The 22,916-nt window shown below is 36.6% G+C and overlaps 1 protein-coding gene and 1 long non-coding RNA gene across 3 annotated transcripts in view; both read left to right on the forward strand.

Moving 5' to 3' along the window:
• LOC6031449 overlaps window positions 1–22,916 on the forward strand; it is a 60,089-nt gene that overhangs the window by 29,482 nt on the left and 7,691 nt on the right. The window lies entirely within an intron of this gene.
• Window positions 15,045–16,892, forward strand: LOC119766978. The gene is made up of 3 exons (XR_005277241.1): window positions 15,045–15,148; window positions 15,226–15,342; window positions 16,581–16,892. It is a non-coding gene; the product is annotated as an uncharacterized LOC119766978 (long non-coding RNA).

A 22,916-nucleotide genomic window follows, 5' to 3' on the forward strand; every position in this document is an offset into this window, starting at 1 on the left:
CACCCGTAATTTGTAGATTTTAATTGATATAGGTTATATTTTTGACGGTTTTTGACTATTATGACATATTTGTAGATAAGGAAAAGCATTTTCAATAAAACTATCCATTTTTAATCAAAATGCTGTTAACTACCGTTTCGACAACATTCTTTACTTTGATATAGCAAAACTCATTGAATAGTATGAAATCCTATCAAACTTTTCATAAAAATCGCTAATTTAATATTGTTTACATAATTTTGATTTACTTATTCTAATCAAAATACACAAACTAATTATTTTGCATCAAATTGTGTTTGTTTTGTAGTAAAATTCACAGTTTTTCATAAAATGTGGTCGCAATAATATGAAATTCACTGAGCCAAAATATGAAAATTTTTAAACAGCATTTTTCTTCACATTTGAAACCTGATTTTTCAACCAAAATAGTTATGATGTTCAGAGAAGTCTGTTCAACCAACCTTGTAGGAATTTGGGTGGATTTAGCAAAGTTATTAAGTTAATTTATAGCACTGGCCGTCTTACCCCACATGGGTGGCCGTCTTACCCGCGTATTTCATATATATACGATTTCAATTATTTTTTTAAAATTCCTGAAAAGTATTGAAAATTGGTTTTTAGACTAACTAATTTATGTCATTTCTATAATGGACTAGTAGTAGAACAATATGTACGTAATTTGAGATCAAAATAATCTGTTGTGTAAATTTTATTAGACTTCTCCCTTAGGGTGGCCGTCTTACCCCCATCTCCCCTAGTAGACCGCGAAGCGATACGTTCACCGGTATGACACTGCATTTAATGATGAGTTTCGTACTTCAGTTATAAATTTATGATTATATTTTAGGCCGTTGCAAATATTTAAAGTTTATGTTTTTCATTAAAATGTTGAAAACATGGCTCATAATTTCAATTTTTATTTATTTTTATTTTATTTTTATATGTTGAAACCCTGGCTCATAATTTCAATTTTTATTTATTTTTTTATTTTTTTATCCCCCCCCCCCCTCGACTTTGGTCCAGTCGAGGGACATAAACTTCAAAAAATACTGTGAATACAAAGAGACGAGTTGTTCCTTTTAATTCCGCTATATATTTTTAATATCTTGACAGATACGTATTTCGTCTACTACTTGCAGACTTCATCAGTGTTCTGTTCTCGACTGTTCTCAAAAAATATTTGCAACGGCCTTATTGAGAATTTACCCAACATGATGTTCTCGAATTGTTAAGTTCTTGTTGACACAGAAAACAAATGTTGTAATTACAAATTTGAACATCGGATCGTCTAATAAATCAATTTAATTGCATAAATGTGCCATAACTGCAAAAATAGTTCGAAATATTTGTCAGGACAACTACGCTACAAACTCGGGCTGCGATCTAAAAACTCGCCAACTTACCGATTTTGAATCTTTAAAAAGCATTGGATAAGAGAACTCTGAAATTGTTAAAAATCTAAGGGCTTTTGTTAATTTGATTTGGTTAACTGCGGTGGATTTTCTCACTCAAAAAACTGTGGTAGAAAAGCAAGGCTGTATATCATAGGTACTCGCGATCTTGCTTTGCATTAGTGTGAGTGCATGACTCCGTGCCATTAAAACCAAAACAATAACAAACGAACAATGGACCGTGCCAGGAAAACCAAAACATAAAATGTCAGTGTCAGTGGAGTGAGAGAGTCAGAGATAACGATTTTGACAACCGCACTACTACACACTCAATCGCGAGTACCTTAGGTAGAAAGCCATGGTAGAAAAGTATCCACCGGTAGATCCTTTGGTGGATTTTTGACAGTTCGAATTATTTCAAGAAAATCCACCGCGGTTAACCAAATCAAATTAACAAAAGCCCTCTAGTGTTTGATGATAAGACTTGTTTCATGTTTTTAGCCAATGTTTTGAAAAAATCTATGTTCCTGTAGGGTCAACTTTGGTCGTATTTTTAATTTCAGACCATCCAGACCAAAATAGGGATATTTACGTTTTACATTCTTACTAGTCACTGGATAGACCAAAATGAAGATTAATACGGAGATATCATTCTATACAAACAGAACAGTTCTCTCCAAAAGTGCTATTTTCTACAAAATAATGACCGTAATCTTGGGCGAATCGGGACTTCAGTCTGAATAGGGACAGCAGTTTTTAGAGCACTTAAAGCTTTTAAATTTGGAAATGGATGTACACATTTTGTTGGTCTTAGTCTGTTCTAACCGAAACCAACCAGAAAAAAAAACAAAATATTGTGCTCCAACATGGTTAAAACTGCTGTCCCAATTCACCCCATGTGTCCCGATTGACCCCAGTTTACGGGACTACAAACGCTGAAACCAATAAATTCTATGATGGCTATGGTTATGGCTTGATATTTTTGTGAAATTTTCACTTAAATTGAAAAACACACAATACCATGCCAAATAATGGAACAGACCGCTTGGAGTCAGTGTTTTGCTAACCTTGATAAGTTAGTCTTGAAATTGAATATTTTTGTTTTTATTAAAGATGTTAAACTTTCACTAATGAAAAAGCATGAATGTTGCATTTTACTACCTATAAATAAATTACCGTTATCTGGGGCGAATCAGGACTTCAGTCTGATTAGGGACAGCAGGTTATATAGCACTTAAAGGCTTGAAATTTGGAAATCGATGCACCCTTTTTATTAATCTGTATCTGTTCTATCCGAAACAGACCAAAAATATCCAATTATTGAGCAGTAACAAGGCTAAAACAGTTAACCCAATTCACCCAAGTGTCTCGATTCGCCCCAGATGGCGGTACCACAAAAGTGTTCCAAATTTTCCGAAAATTTTTATGACAAACAACTTTGTCGAAGACCACAAAACGATACAATTTAACTCTGACGAATTTGAGCAATTCCAGCTCAAATCAGGATTTTTTCTGGTACTTTTGTACCCGACCCTCTCCGATTTCAATGAAACTCTGTAGACATGTTATCCTGGTCCTATATGAGCCATTTTTGTGTATATGGAGCCAATAGTACTCGAAAATAACATTTGAGAAGGGCGTAAGGTATTTAAATATTTTTGTATTTTGTAATTTAAAAATTACTGTATCACGAAGCCATTGCGTCGTATCAAAAAGTGGTCAAAAACAAACTTGTTGGAAATTGGAAGGGCTTTCTGAAAAAAATACACTGAAACAAAAATACACGCCACATCTATGAGATTTTTTGATTTTTAAGTCTGAAACTTAAATTTAAAGGTGATGTCACGATTTTTTTTCGTTCAAAATTTTTAAGGAAATATCCTAAAATGTTACCAAAAGACTGACGAAAAATGCAGGATGGTATGTCTCTCCTAAAAAAATACAAAAATCATTTACTAAAACTGTTTTTTTGAAAAGTGGTCTAAACGCCAAATTTTTTGAAAACCAGTTGTGGGGATCGATTTTCCAGACAATTTTACATAAAAGTCTCCATATTGACCATTGTCCTATGTCCAATCCTTGGGAAGATACGGCGGTTTTAAAAATAAAAAAGTTTAAAAAACGGGTTTTTTGGTGGTTTTTGGCAATTTCTATATGACAGGCTTGGTTTTTCAGCCTCGTAAATATTTTTACCGGAAAGCTCGTCCAATTTCCCAAAAGTTTGTGATATTTATATTTTTTATAAGAGACAAACCATCCTGGATTTTTCCTCAGTATTTTGGTAATATCTTAGGCTATTTCCTAAAAAATTTTGAACGAAAAAAATCGTGACATCACCTTTAAATTTAAGATTTAGACTTAAAAATCAAAAAAATCTCATATACCTAAGTGGCGTGTATTTTTGTTTAAGTGTATTTTTTCAGAAAGCTCGTCCAATTTCCTACAAGTTTGTTTTTGACCACTTTTTGATACGACGCAACGGCTTCGAGATACAGTAATTTTTAAATTGCAAAATACGAAAATATTTAAATACCTTACGCCCTTCTCAAATGTTATTTTCGAGAACTATTGGCTCCATATACACAAAAATGGCTTAAATATGTCTAGGATAACATGTCTACAAAGTTTCATTGAAATCGGAGAGGGTCGGGTAAAAAAGTACCAGAAAAATTCCCGATTTGAGCTGGGATTGCTCATTTTTTAAGATTCAAAGAAGACGTTTGAAAAAAATGAAAGCTCCACTCTGCAGAGTTCAATTAAGATTATAAAATCGTCCTTCAAAACTCCTTCATTATCGTTAAGTTTTCGTGCTGCCAGGAAGTTTAAAGGATCGATTGTACGGATTACATCCCATTTTAACTTCAAAGCAAGAAAGTTAACAAATCAATGAATCGCTATAATCACTTGAAAGATGTCGAAATCTCCAAACTCAAAACATTCTGCTAATTTTTAAGAACTTTCATTTAATGCTGTTCAAAAAACTGTTGAAACCGGACTGTGTTAATTTGCAGAAATTGCTTTGAAAAGTTTGTTAAATTCCAACAAGCTGTTGCACTATTCAGAACAACAATGTGCTGGAGGAGTATCTCAACTGGTTCAAATGTCTTCGTTCGTGCTCCAAATGGCTCCGTCACGGACGCCTGAACAGCATCGCATCGTATCGCATAAATGGCACAAAAAACACAGGTGGTGAATAGAGGAGAGAGAGAGAGAGAAAAAAAGGTGAACGCCGAGAAGAGGGTAACTAAAAAACGTGCATAATTTCATTTTCCGGTCAAACTCACAAAACACAGAAGCATTCCATTCCACCAGCCCCAGTGCCAGCTAGCATCATGTGGTGTGGGTGAATATCGCGTGCCTTTTTTTAAGTTGAAGCCATCACCCTCTATTGAGAATTGAGAGAATCAGCCAGACAGACAGATGCAAAATAAAGCAGGTGAATGAAAACGAAATTCACTCCATCGAAAAAAAAAAATCGCCATTGCATTCGTCATAACGTTTGAAAATGATTTGGCTTGATTTTCTTTTGTTTTGGTTGTCTCTTCGTTCGAATGTAATCCCCGCCTCCATCCCCCGCCTGGGTTATAAAATAATGTGATTTTCGATCATCGCCGCCAATGCCGCGCAGCAGGTTTTTCGGGGCGCGCGCGAAACGTGGTGCGAATTTTTTACACCCCGCAGCAGCACATGGCGCTTGAGACACTTTGGGACGCGTGCGTGTGATTCGATGCCGACGGGCGCGCGTCAATCGACGAATCAAAAGTTGTGCAATTTTAATTCGGATTTTTTTTTTTTTTTTTTCGTTTTGCGAAACTACTTTCATTTGCATGCGGGTGACAAGAGCGAATTCGATTTGAATTTTTTGTGTGGCATTTGGACTTGAGGAAACACCTTTTTTTTCTTATATTGAAAAAATATACGTTGTTACATTTTCTATACAATGAATCTGAAACTAATCAAGACGCATGGCCTGAATCGGTACAGCCATTTCCGCTTTGTTTCTGCGCAATATTTTAATTTTTTGAAAAAAAAAAACGATTAATTTAATGTGTGCTTTCTCATGCTTAACTCATGCAAAAAGTTCATATTTTTAAGATAAGTTAACAGAGCTACGTGCGATAAAAAAAAATATATCTAATCTTCCCACCCTCCCTCTTACGTCAAGTACACAGAAAAAAAAATCATGGTAATATTACATCTAGGAAGGGGTACATCTTTTATGTCAGAAAAAAGGTGTAATTTTACCTCTGGAAATGTGTAATTTTACCACTTTTCTGTTGTAATGTCACTTTTTCAGTCTAAATTGAGGTAAAATTACATCATAAAAGAGGTAATATTCAACCTTCCAAAATTAAAGCTTCCAAATTTACATTATTTTTTTCTGTGTAGATGAAAACTATTGATTTAGCATGTCAAGTGGTGTAATGAAAATGATGCAAAATGTTTGGAAATTGCTGGAAGATTAATATTAATAATAAAAATTAGTTTTCATACGTAATTTTGAAAATAAAATACGCCATTTTTATTTTGCTAACATGGCTGTATCTTAGCACTTGAGTGACAACAACTAATTATAAAAGCAATATTACTAAGCAAGCAGTCTTTTACATAGTAACGGTATTGAAAGGCGCATAATTTCTTGTTTCAAAGTTAAATTTTTATGATGCCAATGAGAAATGACAATGAATACATCGTTGGATCTATAAAATTACAGGATTTTTAAATGTTTCAGCACAAAAAATGATACGTTCAAATTCGATGAACACAGTAAATTTTTCAAAAAAAAAGCAAAGCACTGACACTCTGTCATTTTTGGCAGGAATCCCTTTGACATGAACTCCGTCCGAAGGGCGAGTTAGCCCTCCGCAAATGGGCGTCCGAACGGGACCGAACCACCCCCCGGCAACTTCCCCCCACTGCGCCCCACAAAACGAGAGAATGATAATCAACGGTATTGGTTTTGGTAAATTTTTTAGAACGTTATTGGTTTTGGTTTTTAGACATTTTTGAGACATTAAATGGTTTACAAGTTATTTTTACGAGACATAAGTTTTCGAGCTTCGACTTTAAAAAGCTATAAAATTGACAAGATTTGTACAAAAACGCCCTTTTCAAAAGAAAAATGTTCAATTAAAAGCCTAACAAATCGTTTTGCCTCATTCTCACCCTTATCCCAAACTCACCCCTCTGACGGTAGGTTTCTGGTTAAAAGTGAAAAACCAAAAAAAAATAATAACTAAGTAGAAAAAACTTCATGCGTTTGCTAATTTTACCCAGTTTTTATCCCCACCAACCCCACGCCCTTCAAAAATTCTTTTGGAAAAAAATATTGACCAAAATTGAAATTTTCATAGAAAAACTTTTAAAATCGATTTTATTACTATTCAGGATAGATATTTACATTGCAATGTATAATATACATGTATAATGCATATTTATGTACCTGTAATGAAATAAATACATATAAACTGAAACTTGATTTTTTCAGCACTCGACGTATTTATCCAACTCAGTGACCTCGTGCTGAACAAATATTATTTTTGTTACTTGTTGCATAATCTACTGTTTCATGAATCATTGAGATTTTGCAAATTGTTGATTGTCAAAATTGACCCGAAAAATTAGGGGGCAATTTTTTTTTTCAAAATACTTCAAAATTTCAATGGATATTTAAGTGCAATCAGCTAGAATTAATTTAAAATGCATTCCCCTGCGTTTAGAATCATTTTTAGTATGCTTGTTTTGATTTAACAATATTTTAAATTTTTGATAATTTTCGATGATTAAGTAAAGTAAGTAAAACTTTTTTTCGTAAAATCGCAATAACTCGTGATGTTTATAAGCAAACCCCTTATGTCTATATATCAAATTTTTTGTAATTGTCTGCTCTATAGCTTTGTAGAACATTATTACACTCTAAAAATAACCCTGCAAAGTTAGAAAAAACACGAAATTTTAAAATGAAAAATTTTATTCTAAATGAAAAAATTACCCTTCTGGGTCAATTCGAAAAGTACATTAAATTTCCCATAAAATGACATGTTCCAAAATTTTTTACAGTCGAGTAACGGAAAATGGGAGAATTTTTAAAACTTTTTTAGTGTTTTTTTCGATGAAAAATACGTTTTTTCGGAATTCTGAGTACGCCATCAAATTGGAGGTCTAATTTTACATAAAAGTCCATTTGACACCAAATTTCTATATCATCACCGTTTCAGGCTGCAAATGATTGAAAAACACCTCTTTTTTCGAATGGTCAAAAATGAAAGGGTTCGTACCGCCCCTCCGTCACGAGATATCAAAAAACGGACCTCAGATTCGCGATCAGGGACAAAATTAACCCCTTAGGACAAAGTTTCACGCAAATCGAAGAGGGGTCGGGGCAACTTTTCCCGATTTCGTGTGAGTTGGTAGAGAATTACCCAGATTCGTGTTTAAATTTTGAAATTTAGCATAAATTAAAATAAGTTGCAAAATTCCCAATTTCAGCGATGTGCAACAATTTCCACATCACCCATGCGGGAAACCGATAATGGGGTAATTCATGCGTTCCAAACTGTCAAAATTTCAAAACGTCATTGCCAATCTTCGGTTCACTGCTTTTGTTCGTGTTTGAAGTTTCGGGCCAAGACTCTGGTTACATCGTGCTGCCATCTGGTTTTTTGAAGTAGAAAAGTGGAAAAGTGCTGAGACGGCGTCCTATCTCGCCCAGCCAAATGAAGTCGATAAAGTAGTCGATTTCGATGGAGAAAAAGTGGAAAACGAAGTCTTAAAAATAGCGACGCCATTCCCCTACTTTATACTAACACCGTCTCAAAACAATCCAGTGCCATCTCATACACCTACTCATGAACTTGTGGATTGCCTGGCCCGAGTCATCTGCATTACTGATCTATGTCTGTACAATTTCAGAAGAGATCGTTAGCCAGAGAAAGGTATTCGCTTAAAATGTTCTTGAGATATATGGTGGTTACTAACCGAACCGTCTCAGTTGAAATATACTATGGTCATGAGTCATGACCAAGTCCTGCCAAGACAGGGGTTCAAATACGTACTTACGTACTGGTACGTTTCAGATAGAACAGACTCAGACCAACAAAATGTGTACATCCATTTCCAAATTTAAAACCTTTAAGTGCTTTAAACACTGCTGTTCAGACTGTAGTCCCGATTTGCCCCAGATGACGGTATCGCAAAAAAACTTGGAAAAATATTTGCATTGGCCTTATGTGAATCCCGCCATTTTGACCAAACAGAGATTAATTCTCACCATCAATTAAAACCTTTCTCTCCCGGTACACCTGTCCCATTCAGATTGTTTTGCCAGGAATGCGTTTGATGAGATCATCACTTTCCCACGAAGACGACGAATGGACGGTTGCTCAGGGAGAAAAGATTGACAAAATGATGCTGTTTGTCGTGAGATCTTCGATTAATTACTAACATTTTCGTTAGAAACTCTGAGATTTTTTTTGTCAAATGGCAAAAGCTTTTCAAGTCACGTTAGCAAAAAAGAAAGCTCACCAAAACAAGTCGCGAGAACAAAACAAGCAAAAATTGTCGAAAGCAGCCCAAAAATACCCATAATCTGTTCGCAACCACTCGATTGACGCCGCGCCAATCAACAGTATCTTTGCAGATCTTATGGCGGTCTGGTAAAAAGAAAAAAAAATGTAAGCAATTTTCCAATTTCAGTGTCACGAGCAGTGGCCTCGTTTTTTCGGGCTGCGGAGGCGTCGTCTTGAAGTCCAATAAAAGAGGTTGAAAAAGGCGCCACCGCCGCCACCACCCCGCGTACATAATTCATATCGGTCTGGTGGCATGGCCTGCCGAGTGTCGGTCACAAGATCACCGAGTCAGACCGCAGCAGATGTACCTACCTACCTTACACCTCTTGGTCTTTTGGTCGTTGCCAGTAATGCCAGGAAGTGTACGGGTGAAATCGGCGCGCTGGTGGCATGGTGGAACCGTTTAGATGGCACTTCGTCGTTAGAGTACTCTTTTGACGCTTTTGCCATGCAATTTGAACTAAATTAAAAAATAAAGATTCAATTCTACAAATAATCTAAAAAAAACGAGACGAAATTTTCTAAAAACAAAAAAATGACAATTGCGTCCAGAGAGTACGTCAGGAACGTGAACCTCTGAAGAGTTCACGTAGAGTTTCAACTTCGACCGTCACGAAGCAGACCTTTACGGTACGGTGGATTCGCCAGCCAGCCAGCCAGCGAAATTTCACCCTATAATTCACGCTTTTGGAGGCTTTAGAGCCGCATCGCTATGCCCCAGGAATGAGGAAGTCGTCAGCGGACTTCCTGTTTGTAGTTTTTACAGCATTTTATTGAAGGAAGTAAAGGTGAGAAATCGGAAACGATTCACACTGTACTGATAAAGTTGATTTGAAATTTTATAAAGTTTTTTTATAACAACCTGGTTTAGTGAGTATTTTTAAAGTTTTTTTCTTCATTCTTTGCACCTAATTTTGAGCAAAAAAATATGAAAAATCATAAGTACTAGTAGTGTTTGAAGATTACAATTTAAAACAGTTAAAAAATCTGAGACCAATGAAAATTGTATTTCAGTGTTTCCTCTTCTCCTCCTAAAAATTTCCCCAAAATATTGATCTTTGCACTGTAACGTGGATTTTGCCCGCAATTTTCTCTCGCACTTTTGACAACAAGAATTCGAAAAAACTGGTTGCCTAAGTTGTTGTTTGTTTACACTGCCAGTCGCAGTTTCCACCAAACTGGACACTCACACTTTAAAAGTGCGATTGACAGCTGAAAAACAAGCGAGCACTTTGATCATTTTTTAGAAAATATAAATTTTCCCAAGGCAGTTTGGCAAAATGCTGTAGAGAAGAAAAGCAACTCGCGTCAAAATTTTGAGGCTAGAAATTTTGACAGGTATGATTTTCATAAAGTATATGCCTCCTTTTCTCTCAAAGTTTCAAAAGTTTCAAAGTTCTTTTCACTCAAAGTTCATTTTGTGAGTGACTTTAACATTTTGGCCTAGTTTGACAGCTACATTGTCCGCAGTTTTCTGTGGGAGAGAAAAGGAGGCAAATACTTTATGAAAATCATACCTGTCAAAATTCCTAGCCTCAAAATTTTGTCGCGAGTTGCTTTTCTCCTCTATAGTGCGATCGATAGCAATAATTTAATGCGGAGTCCAAGTTAGTGGGAACTGCGCAATATTAGGGGGCAAATATTTTTCGATTTTTTTTCTTGATAGTTTGATAAAAAAAATCCCCGATTTAATTCCACCTGGGGTGAGATAGAAACTTCTTTCAGTTCATAACATCGACTTTATTTATTTATAACGTCATCACAAAAGAAAGTGATATGATACAAAAAATCTTATGCATGGTTTTATAAATGATGTGTTTTCCAAATGAAGTTGAAAACGCATTTTTCACCAAAATAATATTTTTAATCGTACAAATTCTTAATCAAACAAGCGTTTATGACGAACGCGAGCATAGCAAGCTTCCCATGCGCCAGTGACAACGCACGTTTTCTAGTTTCGGTACGGGCCCATAAACCGAACAAAGCAGGCCCAATCAAAACCAAGGTACAAGTGAAGAGAGTCGGGAATAGAGTTAGGGGTCGTGCATAAACCACGTGGTCTCCTTAGGGGGGGGGAGGGGGTCCAAAATCTGATCGAAAAAAACCATGAAAAGCCATGGGGGGAGGGGGGGGGGGGTCGACGGCTGACCACGTGGCCTTTAAAAAAAATCTTTTCTTAAAAAAAAACCAAAAAAATACGCGCTTTAAATTTACTTATATGCATACATTTTTTGTTAAACTTCAAAACCATATAATTATTGTGTTTAAAATTATTACTTATATTTCAATGTCATAATATTTTCCAATTCAATATTGAATTATATATTTCGGCAGATTCATATCAATGCTTTGAGCCTGTAATTGAATGTACACTTTTTAATACTAATGTAACTACGTTTTGCAAAAGTTTAAAAGCTGTTAAAAAATAAAGTGACAGTATCCAAAGTTAATATACCCTAAAAAATGCGTACCAAAATGCAAACACAATTTCAGTTTTTTGTTGATGGTATCAAGTAGCTAAAAATGTGCTTGCAAATTTGCATTGAAAGTAGATGTAGTCTTCGATAGTTCTATTTTGGAACAACTTAAAAAATAAATATTGCTGACAATTTTATAAGATTTTCGTAACAAGGCAAAAAACTAAATATGTATTATAAATGAAGTGTCTAAAAATGATTCTCTGTGAAAAAAAATTCAAAATCTCAGATCTTAGCTAATTACCGTAGCTGGTCCTATAAGTGATCGAAGAATCTTAATCGAAAGATTTCCTTTTGACACTTAAAACAAACTCAAGATATCTTGTATCTCCTCTCTCATGCAATATTTTTTAAGTACAAAGAAACTAAAAACCCCAATTTCAGGATTATCGCGCAAATTTTCAGTTTCACTACCTCATTTGCAAGTGAAACGTCTAACATTAAAAAATAACCAGTAACGAAAAAACGAACGATACATACTTTAAGATTCACCAAAAAATTTGATGAACATTTTGGTCTAAAATATATTCCTTATTTCATGGGTTACACAATTCGGATTGTTATATTACATAACATTTTAAAAAATACACGATTACTATCCATCGTCAAAGTTGTAGGTATTTTTTTAGTTTTTTTTTATGTTAATAGGGACCATCTCTTGAGCCAAAGAGAAACATGGGCAAACATTTTAGATTTTAGAGAAAAAAACGAGCTTCAAGCAAACATTGTTTTTGTTTCTCAATTAATTTAAAGTTTAAAAAATAGGGGCCTTTCCTGAAAATATTAGTTTTCTTTAAGCTGAGAAAATATACTATACCCTCAACTTCATATTTGAGATAAAACCACTCAAATATATAGACACATTAAAATAATAACTAAAAAGTTTTAAAGAGTCACTTAATTTTCAAATGCCGATATCAATTTGTGAAATAAATTTCAATTCAATGCCGTCAAGATCAACATAAATAAAATTCATTAAAAAGATGGAACGGTACTTTCAACTCGCTTGAAAAATTATCTTATTTAATATTTTTGTATTTATTTTGAGGTAATATCTCAACCAAAAGTTGGATCAAAAATCTTAAATCGTAGATAATTGCCTATTTAAACAACTGAAAAAAAATGTAAAATAAATTCCAAATTTTAGTTCAATCTTTTTTAAATTTATCAAAACACGTAGTCGATAGCAAAGCAATTTAAAGTAAGAGTAAGACTTAAACAATTCGGATGTCCATGACTAAAATAATGATTTTTAGCGCGTTGTGTACAACTTTTCCAAAGACACGAAATCGATTTTCGAGCAATTCTATACAAAATCGGTCTTTATTCTTAAATTATAATTTTTTGATTTTTTTAATCCGTCTGAAACCTTTTTTGGTGCCCAAGCCATTTTGCATCATTAGTTTGTCCATATATAGTTTTCCATACAAATTTGGCAGCAATGAAAATTAAAAAATCTGTATCTTTTGAAGAAATTTTTGGTCGATTTGGTGTCTTCGGCAAAGTTATAGTTATGGATAAGGACTACACTGAAAAAAATGATAAATGGTAATTTACTTTGCTGATTTTTAATTTCACATTTTGTCACTAAAACATGATTTGCAAAAAAACGCTATTTTTTTTTTATTTTGCCAATTTTTCAGAAATTTTCAGAACGGGCAAAAAATTGTTGTTTGAGTTATGAATTTTTGAATCAATACTGATTAAAAAAAATCGAAATATTGACCGCAACATTATTTCAATTTTATTTTTCGATGTAAAATCAAATTTGCAATCTAAAAGTACCTTAGTGAAATTTTCATAAAGTGCACCGTTTTCAAGTTATAGCTATTTTTAGGTAACTTTTTTTTTAAAATTAGTTGCAGTTATTAATTTAAAAAAAAATAGTGCCCAAGTTTGCCTAATTTTGAAAAAAAAATATTTTTGAAATGCTGAGAAAATTCTTTGTTGCTTTGTTTCTAAGATATTGCCATGCAAAGATTTTAAAACAGAAAAATGGATGTTTACTACCCAAACAACCCATAATTTTTCGATATCTCAGCAACTAATGGTGCGATTTTCAATGTTTATAAATAAAACTTTCGTGAAATTTTCCGATCTTTTCGAAATCAATATTTTCAAAAAAAATTAAGACTAACATTTCAAAAGGTCGTAATATTGAATGTTTGTCCCTGTCTCTGATTCTTGTATGGAGAAAAAAATTAAACAGCTCGACTTTTTTGGACACACTGAATCATTGGAATCAATCATGCTTAATAAAAAAGAAAAGTTGCTTTAGTTTGGATTTTTATGAATATTTGGAATTAAATAAATATTAACTAGGAGCTTTCATAACTAGATATTTTCCTTAAAATAAAATGAAAATATTTTTTTCCTGAAACAAAACTTTTCTATTTAATTAATTTCAATTTTAAGAAAATATTTTAAAGCGCATTTAAATTAAATCATGAATGCTGTTTATAAATCAAAATAGCTTTAATTCTTAAAGCATATTTATTCTGGATGCAATTAATTGCACTGCAATTCCATAATTTTGAATACATATGTTTTACTAAGTTGCTTGTTTTGTTGAGAGTATTTTTACTTTCTGTACCATTTCAATAAATTGTTATACTGTTATTATTTACCTTAAACTTTGTGATATCATACTTTTTTCACACTTTTAAGTGAATTTCTGTTTTTTTATATATTATTAAATTGGTTTTAATGGTGTTACAGCACCTACACAAATTTAAATGTTTTCTGTTTGACCCAATGTTACCCCCTCTAAAGGGTGAGTTTGAGTTAATTTTAAAACGATTGGCATTTATGAACGGTGTGATTATACTAGCCATATTCTGGGAAAATGTTGGTAAATTCAGGAGCATTCCCCAACAATATTTATTTCGATATAATTTGAAATGTTTTATTGTGTTAAAATAACAACAGTAATATCGTTTTTTGACCAAAAGTCACCACCACTGACGGTACATCATTTGTGGATAAACATTTTTGAAATCTATACTTATTTTGTTTTTTTTTTTAAGATTTTTCACCTGGGAGGAAAAAGCCACGTGGTCATATAGGGGGTTGGCGTGAAACCACGAAAAACCATGAGGGGGGAGGGGGGGGTCAAAAATTCTCCAAAAAAAGGCCACATGGTTTATGCACGACCCCTTATCTACGTGCGCATGTATTGCGTGTACGTACACGAAAAAAAGTGAGGTTAAATTTTGTACCAGCCAGCAAAACAAATGGTGCGCTAGTGTGTGTGAGATCGGGCTTAGATAGCTCTATCGAGCTGTCAAATCGCAACATGGAGTTAAACTTTCTGTGCAGTTGCTGTGAAGCTTACCAAGGCTTTTCAAAAAGTTTAACTCCATGTTGCACGCACACACTCTCACTTTTAATTTCTCGATAGCTATTTTTACAACCGCACCACTACACACTCAATCGCAAGTACCCTGTTTGAAAAATGTCGCACGTCGTACGAGTTGTCGCACGGTTTTGATTTTACCGTTTCGATATCGATTGGTCGAAAGGACGACAAACGTGCGACAAACACTCGACATGCTCGACATTGTTTTTTCCATCGATTTACCTTCAATTCGACGTCGATTATCGTCGACGCAAACAGTTTGACAGTTCTCTTCAGTTGATCTTGTTCGGACTTGATCAAATCAGAAAAACAATGTTGTTGTAAAGGTTCGTGAGGATTTTGGCTGGTTGATTGGTAAGTTGTGTTCCTTTTTTTGCTGGAAAGTTCCGGCCGGAGTGGGCGAGCGGCTAAATCATAACATTATGTTCCAGATTTCCTGATTTCAGCCTTCGCGACGGTGGAAGAGAACGTGAAACATCGTTAACTCGGCGGATCATGCCGGAAGATGGGACGGGAAGGAACCGGTCTGCGATCGAAAGCGGATTGGGGTGAGTAGTGTTTTTTTAAACGGTGGAGGTGTGCCGGGAGGAAAAAAGAGGACGATGGAAATGTGCGTGGGGGAGGACAGGAGGGGGGATCCAAACCTAATACAATCACAAATTCTAAACAATAAAATAATAAAAAAAATAATTCTTGAATTCTTCAATTCTACGAGCCAAAACTTTTTTTAAATCTCCCAAAAATTCTGAAATTCTTTATTTCTGAAATTCTAGTATTCAAAAATTTTAAAATAAAGTAAAGTAAAAATAATAAAACTCTAAAATTCTGAAACCTGGCTCAACTCGAGGGGGCAGCATGAAGTTTGTGGGAGTAGCGAACAGCTCTAATTCTCCATACAAACTTTGGAGAAAACCCATTCGGCTCTGTCCATAAATTTTTGAAATTTTTGAAAAATACAAAGTAAACATGTTTTTGGGGTCCCCTTGAGTTGAGCCTGTGCAGAAACTTTGTTGGTCGGTGTTATTTATAAAATCATAAAATTATAAATAAATAATTAAATTATTAAATAATTTAATTAATAAATTATTAAACTATTAAATTATTAAATTATTAAATTATTAAATTATTAAATTATTAAATTATTAAATTATTAAATTATTAAATTATAAAATTATTAAATTATTAAAAAATAAAATTATTAAATTATTAAATAATAAAATTATTAAATTATAAAATTATTAAATTATAAAATTATTAAATTATAAAATTATTAAATTATTAAATTATTGAATCGAAAATTTGACAAACACAAAATAATTATCTACAATTCTTAAATTTTATTAATTCTTATGTTTTGAAATTCTTAACTTCTAGAAATTTTAAATAATTTGAATATTTTCGCCAGGTATCAAAAAGGAGAAATTCTCGTATGTTTAGCAAAATAAGCGTTCGCTCCTGACTCCATCCAATTTACTTATTTTAACGGTGCACACCAACCAGAGCTTTTGCACCCAGATTTTTGTTACAGACATTTTAGTATCTTCAAAACTACGGGTACTATCGAAATATTTTTTTATTCATCCCCTTAAGTACTGTCCATAAAGTAATTTACAAAAAAGTTTGACTAATTTTACAATCCCGTTGTTGCAGGATTGGGTCCGTATGTTTGACAATTTTAGAATAATAAGACAACAACTTCCTTCGTTGCTGTGCACCCTTAACTATTCAAACAACTAATTTTTCAAAACTTTTGATAGAAACTTGCTTGCTATTTAATTCATTTCAGATCTGTATCAAACAGTCTCCAAACAGGACAATGAAAGTGTTGGTGGTGTTTGATTATAAGAGAATGTCAAAATCGCCATTATCAATACTAAGACCTGGAAAAAAGAACAAACTTGCGGCCGAGTACAACCTCTGAGTGAAAGCGATGGAGGTGAACGAACTACTCACGGGGCAGCACACGAATCCTACCGGATTGGCCATCATCAAGCGAAATTTGGAAAATTGTGACTGCAGTGATAGTGAATATTTGGAAAACAAAGTGCCAGGCCAGTGAAAACTAATAGATATCAATAAAAATCAGCAAAACAACAAATAAAATGAATTTTATTTCGAAAATAACCTAAAAATTCCGAAATGACAGCACACGACAATAGCACGACATCCTAAATAACAAAATGGTGCGACGTCGGTCGAATGTCGTACGACAATGTCGAACAATTTCGATGATCGATCGCACGACAAATACGACATTTTGGTGCAAAAACGTATGACATTCGTGCGAATGTCGCACGACATTGTCGTGCGACGTCGTACGATTGCACGTACGACAAACGGCGGACGTCGGACGGACTTTTCAGTCAGGGACCTTAGGAAGAAAGCCATTGGCGTTACGAGCATTGAAAACTTTGAAAACGATATAAACGATGAAAAGCTTAGAAAGCTTCTAATGGAATCCAATGAACTCTGTTAAATAAACTTACGAAATCACGCAAAAATGAAGCCTACTTTTAGGCGATTTTAGGAGCCCATGAGAAACAATTTCATTTTAGTCGGATAAATGTCCTATGTCATAAAAGTTTATGCATAAACATTGAACAGTTATGCCAAAACGGACAGGACAAAAGAAACCGAAAAGCTACGATATCTTTCATGTTGTATGAAACATCGGTAGACAAGCTACCGTAAAACGGGGTGACTTTGATAGCCGGGGTGACTTTGATAGGTTTGCGATTTTCCGCAAAATGAAGAGTACAATTAAAATACGTAAGGAATGGTTTAAAAACATACTGACCGTGGTAGAGAAGTGTTCAAAGTATCTCAAGAAGAACTTTTCATAAAATTTTAACAAGTTTAAATAGTTAGTTAACTATAGTTAAGAAAATGTTGATGAAAGTCATTATTTTAAACTTCTCAAAGTGTCATGATTTTCTCAATGAACATGATTTTTAATCGGAAAACGGTATGCATTTTCGGATTCTTTGGACAATTTTCCACTAGGAGAAGGTTAAATAATAAATAATATGTGTTTTTGAAACACCATTTAATAAAAAATCTCCAAATTTATAAGCAATTTCAGTTAAATAAATTTCATCTAAAATGTGAAAACTTGTGATTCGTGCTTCAAATTCTATAAAAAATGCAAAATAAATCGATAATTTTATAAAAAAAAAAACAGTTTTAACAAATTTTAGGCGAAATTTCGACTTTTTAACAATTTTACCTTAAATTTATATGTATTTTGCTTAAAAGCTTATACACTTAGTTAACTAAATATAAACATTGTTTTTTTTTTCTTAAAACTATATCAGCTACTTTAGTGATGGTACATTTAGGGTACCGTAATCTGGGGTGGATCGGGACTACAGTCTGAATAGGGACAGCAGTTTTTAGAGCACTTAAAGTTTTTAAATTTGGAAATGGATGTACACATTTTGTTGGCCTGAGTCTGTTCTAACCGAAACCAACCAGAAAAATCAAAATATTGTGTTCCAACATGGTTAAAACTGCTGTCCCAATTCGCCCCATGTGTCCCGATTGACCCCAGTTTACGGTACAAATAAAGTTTGAATATCTTAAATATGATTTTAACAAGAAAAACTATGACTATCAAAGTCACCCCGGAATTAAAACTAAGAATTTTTAACGTAACTATTATTTTAAACATTATTGAAAAAACTTTTTATTCCGAAATAGTACATGGACTTTGTGTAGTCTACCCCAGTACATGTTTTAAAAATAACAATCTTGAGAAAAACCTTATTTGTTGGAAAATATGCTAAAAACAAATTGAAATCCTATCAAAGTCACCCCGGTTTACGGTACTACAAACGAGTATATCTCGCTCGAGCCACAAAATATATGCGCCAGCATTCTCGCGCCAGTATTCGAAGCTCAACTTGACAACTTGGCGACTTGGCGACGAAGCTTCGAAAATCGATGCAGTGTGATTTTTTAGCGATTTTTCCGATTAAAATTCAAGCTGAACTGTCATATTTACGAAGATGAAAATGATGTCCAGCCATAAAGTAAAACCTATACCTTTCTTTAGTAAGAAAGGCAAAAAGGAAATCGTTCTAAAAATTGATCGGGATTGTCGATAGATGTCAAATTTGTTTCAGATGCTCACTCATGGTCTGAACTATGAATGTAGGAAGAAATTTCGGATAAAATTCGAATCGAAAAATGTTGGCGAAGGTCGCCAGGTCGGCTTTTACCTTTTTTATCGTTTTTTTTTTTCTTATGGTAGGTTAATCAAACGGCTCTAACTCCAGAACCAGATAATGAATCTCGATGAAAATTTGGGAGGTTGTACTGCCGTTCTACGCATAATTGTCCCATGTCAGTTTTTGACGATTTTGACTTTATGCCATTTTTAAGTTTAGTCTGATGTGTACTTTAAGAAAAACACATAAAATCTGGTACTTTGTTCGGAAACTCATCAAAAACAACACCAAGTCTGTTTGTCCCATCGTTGAACTTCTACACATAATTGTCCCACCAAGTATTTTCTTACACGGAATCATTAGTTTTACTAAGCATTATGCCTTGTTTACCTGTTGTATAACAAGAGGATCACTAATAAGGGTGATAAACTGCTAACTGGGGTGATTAGGGACACATAGGACGAATAGGAACCCACGGGACAATTATGCGTAGAAACACAGAAATCGGTCGAAAAATTTCAATCGAGTTTTTCTCAGTTGCATCTTTTTGAACATGGGACAATTATGCGTAGAACGGCAGTGTAGAGCTCGAAAAATTTAAATTTTGAGGCAAATAAAAGATATGAAAATGAAAAAAAATGACCATATTTTCATTTGGAAACTGTGTAATTCGTTGGAAAGTCTTATCACATCCGAAAACAGATCGATATTTCGGAATTTGAGCGGCAACTCGCCTAGGTTCAGCACAGTAGCTTTCATCTGCATTCAGAAGATTCAAAATCGGATTTAGGGGAGCTGAGAACGACGTGACACAAGATTTGGCAAAATTTTACCACACACGAACATCACTCGAGTAATATTGTTAATTTGATTTTTGACAGTTCGAATTATTTCAGGAAAATCCACCGCGGTTAACCAAATCAAATTAACAATGGAACTTCGATCTCCACGGAATTTATTTTCTCAAAATTCGAGGGTTCGAGATAAACGCGAGTTCTTTCAAGATGAATCGATAGAGCGTCGAAAGTTGAGTCATCTTATTTACGAAGACGAAAATGATGTCCTATACCTTTCTTTAGTAAGAAAGCCAAAAAGACATTATTTTTTCAATTTAAAAAAAATACTTCATTTTTGGATGTCAAGCTGTCAAAAGTATCAGAAAGTTCGCTTCAAAGTCATTGTCATCAAATTTACAGTACATCACAAAAATAGAATTTTTAAAAGATAACGCAGCAGATTTGCGTCTAATTTTCAGTGTCAAAAAGTGAAACTAATGGGATTTGTTTGCGGTCGAAACGAAATAAATAAAAGTTGCGACGAACTCTAACAAAACGTGTTGCTTTTTATTCTGCTCGTTCGAGAATGATCGCTCCTAACGGAAGTTTTTTGGGGATTTGACGTTTACTGGGCCTTTTTCTGTGTCAGTGTGTGTGTGTGTGTGTGATGTTGTGTTGGGAAGTGGACTGTACACGGTTAAGGGGTTTAAGTCAAATTCTACACACTGCGTTGGTTCTACCCAAACATCCTCCCCACCTTGAGGCAGTAGCCTCAATCAGTCGGTAGTGGAACCAACTTCTGGATCGGTCTCTGGTACTCCGTTGTTCCTCTGCGCAGCGTGACGGTCCGCACGATGCCATTGCGATCCGGGTGTGTCGCAACTACTCTGGCCAACTCCCACTGGGCCGGCGGGGTGTTCTCGTTCTTGACCAGCACCAAGCGGTTGACCTGCAAGTTGTCGATCTCCGATTGCCACTTGCTGCGCGGTTGCAGCGACGTCACGTACTCGTTGCGCCAACGCGTCCAGATTTCTTCCACCTTCTGCTGGACGAGCTGCCAGTTGTCCAGTCGGTTACGCGGTACGTCCGAAACGCTGGGTTCCGGCAGGAGGTTCATCGGCTGTTGGATGATGAAGTGTCCGGGGTGAGGGCCTCGCAGCTATCGGGAGAGTTGGAGAGGGCGCAAAGTGGGCGCGAGTTGAGGCAGGCCTCGATTTGCGTCAGGATGGTGTAGAGCTCTTCGTAGGTGGCCGACTCGTTTCCCAGGACCTTGCGCAGGTGGGTCTTCGCACTCTTGACCGCTGCTTCCCACAATCCTCCCATGTGGGGTGCGGAAGGCGGAATGAAGGTCCACTTGATCCCAATGTTGGCAGCGAAGTGGGCGGCTTGTTGCTTGAACTCGTCGGTTTCAAAAACTCCTGCATCTGCCGATCGGCTCCGACGAAGTTCGTCCCGTTGTCGGACCATATCTCGGTGCACAGTCCCCTTCTGGCGATGAACCGTTTGAGTGCACCGAAGAAGGCCTTCGTAGACAGGTCACCGGCGACTTCCAAGTGCACAGCTTTCGTACAGAGACATACGAACACTGCGATGTAGCCCTTTGTCACGTGTGGTTTCCTTGGGTTGCCGCTCTTGACGAGGATTGGGCCTGCGTAGTCGACTCCGACGTGGACGAATGCTCTGGCCGGTGTTGTTCGTACCGCGGGAAGACTTCCCATCAGCTGCTGAGCGGTTCTGGCTTTCATTCGGCAACAGCGGACGCACTTTAGCAGTTGCTGTCGCACGACCGTCTGGCATCCCATCACCCAAAAACGCTGGTTGAGGGTTGAGATCACCAAGGTAGGCCCTGCGTGTAGGTTGTCCAGGTGAAGGTCTTGAATGACAAGTGTTGTCAGTCGGTGCTGCTGCGGCAGAATGGGCGGGTGTCTCATGTCGTAGGGGATGTCGGCGTTCTGCAGCCTTCCTCCGACACGAAGTGTTCCGTCTCGGTCGATGAACGGAAAGAGCGGGCGCAGCTTGCTCTTGTTGGAAACCTCGGTCGATTTGCGCAGGCAGGCAATCTCCTTCGCAAATGCTTCGTGTTGTGCTAGTCGTACGAGTTGTAGACCAGCTACCTTGAGTTCCGCCGGTGTCAGCGGTCCGGTTAAGCGCTCCACCTTCGGTCGTGCCAGGTTGAACAGGAACCGTCGGATCGTCGCCAGCGTCCGAGTGCAGCGGCGTAGCGAGGAGAATCGATCGAGAAGGTAGCGCTCTAGTGTGAAGTTGCTACGCGGGGAGCCAATCTCCAAACAGAATGTGCGAATTTGTCGTTCTTCGAGGGGTGGTGCCTTCGGTGCTGGTGCTGCGCAGTGTTCCAAGAACGACTGCTCGCTGTGGGCCCAGTAGGGGGAGTCCCACCACAGCGGATGGTTGAGCAGCTCGAGCGGCGAGATCCCTCGCGACGCACAGTCGGCCGGGTTGTCCTTCGATGACACATGGTGCCACATGCTCCTGGGCAGGAAGTCCAGGATCGCTGACGTTCGATTGGCGACGAAAGTCTTCCACTTGCGGGGGTGCGCCGACAACCATTCCAGTACGATTGCCGAGTCCGTGAAGGCAAAGTGTTGCAGCTCGAGATGGCACAAAGCGAGGGAGACTCGCTTCATCAGGGCGGCCAGCAGCCAGGAACCGTTGAGTTCGAGCTTTGGGACGCAGATCTGCTGAATTGGCGCAACCTTGGTTTTAGCGCAAATCAGCACGATGTGGATTTTCCCGTTGCGGTCCGCAGACCGGCCGTAGACAACCGCAGAGTACGCCGACTCCGAGGCGTCCGAGAATCCGAGCAGCTGCAACTTGCCGTTGAAGGCTGGAATTCGGCGGGGCACGCGAATCCGCTCCAGCAGATGAAGCGTTTGCTTGATGGTGTTCCAATCTGCTTCGGGAAGGGGTGGCAGCGGGTCGTCCCACAGCAAGTCGTACAGCCACAGCAGTTGGAAGATGATTTTGATCTTGACGATCACTGGAGCGAGCCATCCAAACGGGTCGAATAGCCTGGATGCGTCGGAGAGGAGTTGACGCTTCGTGTTCGGGCTGTTGATGTCCAGGTTGACCTTGAACTCGAACCAGTCACTAGTTGGAGACCAGTGAATCCCAAGTGCCTTGACCGACGCTGTCACGTTCGTGAACTCAACAGGGACT

Source organism: Culex quinquefasciatus, chromosome 2 (assembly GCF_015732765.1).
Source record: "Culex quinquefasciatus strain JHB chromosome 2, VPISU_Cqui_1.0_pri_paternal, whole genome shotgun sequence".
Lineage (NCBI taxonomy): Eukaryota > Metazoa > Arthropoda > Insecta > Diptera > Culicidae > Culex > Culex quinquefasciatus.